The following is a 4,464-nucleotide window of genomic DNA, read 5'->3' as shown; positions in this document are numbered from 1 at the left end:
TGTAAGACATTCGGGCTTGGAGAACTGATGCCCCCCAATCTCTCCTCCCTTGTAAAGGAAACTGAGCGCCTGGAGAAAAAGAAGACCAATTCTATTAGGAATGTACTGTTATTTCCATGGGAAACAAAACTGAGGGATTTCAAGAGAGGCTGGGGTACCTGTATGTGTGGTTCATCAGGGTAGGCACAGCGGGAGCTTGATTTTCAAAAGGTGCTACTAAGGGGGCATATACATCTTTAGCAGAGTATTAGGAAGCTACACGATACATTTCACTTCTTAAGATCAGCATCTGAGGGGCAGAGTCAGCACTGATTCTGAAGTTTAAAGATCAGAAACTGGGGTTTTTTTGCCTAAATGTTAGAGAAGTTAAATAGCTTGATAATTTTTTTAAATTTTATTTATTTATTCATGAGAGACACAGAGACAGGCAGAGACACAGGCAGAGGGAGAAGCAGTCTCCATGCAAGGAGCCCAATGTGGGACTTGACCCCGGGACCCCAGGATCACACCCTGAGCAGAAGGCAGACGCTCAACCACAGAGCCACCCAGGCGTCCCATAGCTTGATATTTGTAACAGAATTTCCCAGTGATTTGTAAATGTAAGATACACCTGATGCCATTTGATCAATATATGTTTTTAATTGGCGCGGCATTTGCGCTTCAGTTTGGCCTTACCTTCCGATGCTCTGAGCAAGCACCTTGGTGTGCAAATGGAAAGTCAGATGATGACATATGTAGTCCAGCTTCTCTACCTCTCTAGCTTGGAAATAACGATCTCCATTAATATGTAGTTTAGAGCACTTTGTTTTGCAGAGAATCCTTAGGAAAAGTCTTTCCCACCAGTAGGGTTGCTTCAGGAGAGTCAGGAAGCAACAACAGGTCTGACCCGCTTTGGGGAATAAATCGCCTTTTACAATCTCCTGTTCAATTAAACTAAACAAGCACACTGAATAAAGACGGACTAGCTGGGCAGGATTTTGAGTTAGGTTTCTACTTTAATTCTACTTTAGATCTACTTTAATTCCTCTTTTCCTTGAATTGTGGTTCTTGTATACGTGTAAACTTCCTCCCTGGAAATTTGGGGGGGCGGTGCTGTAAAGTCTGGGTTGCATGATCCAGACTTTACTTGCACCACCTGGGTCATTAGTTCACTCCTGTCAGTTAAGGTGCACAGCTGATGGCCACCCTTGGGGGTTCGGCTCTGACACCTGACCCTCTGCGGAAGCAGCCAGGAGCACAGCGAGAGGGTTCATGGGTGGGCAGGTCTCTGTTGCTTTAGGAGGGTCACTGACACCAGTGCTTTCTCCTTTGATTGATGGCATCATCTCCAATGTGACACATATATACCTTTTAGAATTTCCTAACTTCTTGGTTGAAGGCAGTTAAAAATGATTTCTTCCTGCCCACTGAGAAAGAATCTTCTCTGAAACACTGTATGCAACATCAACTATTAGATAAAGCTTATTCAATTTTCTTGTTTCTCTTTTCCCTCTGCATTTTTGATCTACTGTACTGAGCTTTACCTCACATTTATAAACCTGATTTGAATGGCATTTCCCCTTCTGATTTGACATCAAGATCAGATTGCATGGATAACAGTTCTTGTGGAAATAGCCTACAGATAGGCCTTCGTGTGTGTCTCTCTCACTGCATATATGCACACATGCATATATTCCATGAAATGCTAATATATGTATATTAGCTACACATATATGTACTTATGTGTATAAAAATGCACTGTGCTACAGTATTCATATATATGTATGTTCTAATTTAAATTTTGTACATTGTATATAACTGAACAATAGTCCCTTACGAAGTTTCTAATGCCTAGTTAATGCCTTTAAATGTTATTGTACTTGAATTTTAACATTGGCCAATCTTTGTGTATAATTGTAATACAGTGTCTTAAAATAAGTTGAAACCATAATGAGTCGCCATTCTTGTAGGTCAAACTTACAGGGTCAACTATCAGCAGCTTGATACGGTACAACCTAGTATAATATCCACTCAGTCTGCAAACACTCACGTGTCTCTAGTGTACATTAGGCCAACTGCCATGAAAGATTAAAAAGTGAGAATGAGAGGCTCTCCCTTGGACCTCTAGTCTCTCCATCACCACTGGAGGACTGAGTAGAAAGTGATTTTTTTTTTTTTTGTTTGTTTGTTTTTTTGTTTTAAGATTTTATTTATTTATTCATGAGGGGCACAGAGAGAGAGAGAGAGGCGGAGACACAGGCAGAGGAAGAAGCAGGCTCCATGCAGGGAGCCTGACGTGGGACTCCAACCCAGGTCTTCAGGATCACGCCCTGGGCTGAAGGTGGCGCTAAACCGCTGAGTCACCTGGGCTGCCCTGATTTGTTTTTTAGGAGGGAAGAGTAGCCTCTTGGTTTGGAGGAGCAGACCATGCTTTCAATGGTAATTCCATACAGGATTGCAGTGCCTAAAAGTCCACAGAAGCCCATGACAGAGCCCTGTCCCTAACAACCTTTGGTGTCCTGATGCCTCCTGGGTCAAGTTCAGAGCCCTTAGTTTGGCATTCAAAGTACCCATCCAACATTATTCCTTTTCCTTTATGTTTTTACCTCTGTCTTCCCATCTGTTTTTGTTATGCCTTCCTCCTGGAATGTTCTTTCCCCTTTTTTGAATGGCAGTCAAGAGTAGTTGTTAAAGGTGTGGGTGTTAGACTCACATTGCCTGGTTTCAAATCTCAGCTCTCCACTTATTAGCTATGCAATCTCTGGCAAGGTGTTTGATCTCTGGGTGCCTCGATGTACTCTGATGTAAAAAAGAGACGATATTAATGCAACCTCATAGGACTGTGTATGTTAAATAATTCATTATACATAAAGCACTAGAACAGAGCTTGATGCAGAGTAAGCACTCAATAAATGCTTATTACAATTTCTGCAAGTTCAAATCTCCCTCATCTTTCAAGGCTCCAGGCAAGGGCCACCTTTTCCCCAAGACCTTCCCTAGTGTCCTTAGTTCTGAGTTCTTTTTCTGGTCTTTTGTTTCTCAGAGCACATCTGTAACTGTTGCATGACACTGCAGGTCTTGAACGCATGGCCCTGAGACCAAGATCTGAGCTGAGAAAAAGAGACAGATGCTTATCTGACTGAGCCACTCAGGCACCCCTGTTGCATGACACTTTTCATTTTAATTCACATCTATGTCTTCCCTTGTCTGCTAACCTGTGAATTGTTGAAGGTAGGAGCTAAGATACTGGAGTGCAGTTCTGAGCAGATTCTGCAGCTGAAGGGCATGATCCTCAACAAGACTATTTTCATTTTAGGTTCAGACACCAGGTGCACTGAAGGAGGTCCCCAGGCCACCTGCACTTCCGAGCAACTGGCTATACACATTTTGGGCTTCTCACTGGCCCCTGAAGTTTGATAATTCACTAGAAGAACTCACAGAACTCAGGAGAGTGCTATACTTATGATTACAGTTTTAAAAAGGATGTAAATCAGGACTAGCCAAATGAAGAGACACACAGGGTAAGGGTCCCAAACGCACACTTTTTAGTGTGGACTTGGGACACACGGCCCTCTGGGCACACTGATGTGCTCGCCAACCAGGAAGCTCACCTGAGTTTTTGGTGTCCAAACTTTTAAAAAGATTATTTATTTATTTATTTATTTATTTATTTATTTATTTATTTATGAGAGACACACAGAGAGAGGCAGAGACATAGGCAGAGGGAGAAGCAGGCTCCCTGTGGGAAGCCCAATGCAGGACTTGATCCCAGGATCTCCGAATAATGACTTGAGCTGAAAGCAGATGCTCAACCACTGAGCCACCCAGGTGCCTCAGTGTTTTTTGTTTTTTTTTAATTGCAGTTTCATTATTCAGGCCTGATTGATTGAATCATTGATCCCATGATCACATGATTGAATTCAATCTCCTGTCCTTCTTTCTTCCCCGGAGATTAAGTTGATACCATCTGGATCAAAGACCCAACCCTCTAAATACATAGTTGGTCTTTTCCTCATGACCAGCCAGCCCCCTGAGTCATCTTGTTATCATAAACTCAGGTGTCTGTCATCCTGAAGTCATCCACGAAAAACAATGGTACCCTTATCACTTGGAAAAGTCCAAGGACTTAGAAACCCCCACCCAAGGGCCCAAGACAAAGACCAGACACATTCTTCAGTATAGAACAGGAGCCATATCTGATTTGTCTTTGAATCCCTTCCTGTGCCTAGTAATTCTCACATAATAGGCACTCACACTTACTAAGAAGATAGGCCAAGGTGGGCTTCAGAAAGATAATGTTATGTAGGTTGGATTATAGAGACCAGCTAAGACCACTGTAATAGATCTCATGCTATTTTGTTGATTCTTTTAATACTCTGTCGGTGAGACCGAAGAGATCAAAATCTAAACAAAGTTAAGTCATTCTATTGCTCCCCAGCCCTCAGATATAAAGTCCTACATTGATTTTCCTCATATTGAATTTAT

Source organism: Vulpes vulpes, chromosome 7 (genome assembly GCF_048418805.1).
Source record: "Vulpes vulpes isolate BD-2025 chromosome 7, VulVul3, whole genome shotgun sequence".
NCBI lineage: Eukaryota > Metazoa > Chordata > Mammalia > Carnivora > Canidae > Vulpes > Vulpes vulpes.
The sequence above is the reverse complement of the archived record's forward strand: the minus strand, read 5'-3'. Positions refer to the sequence as shown.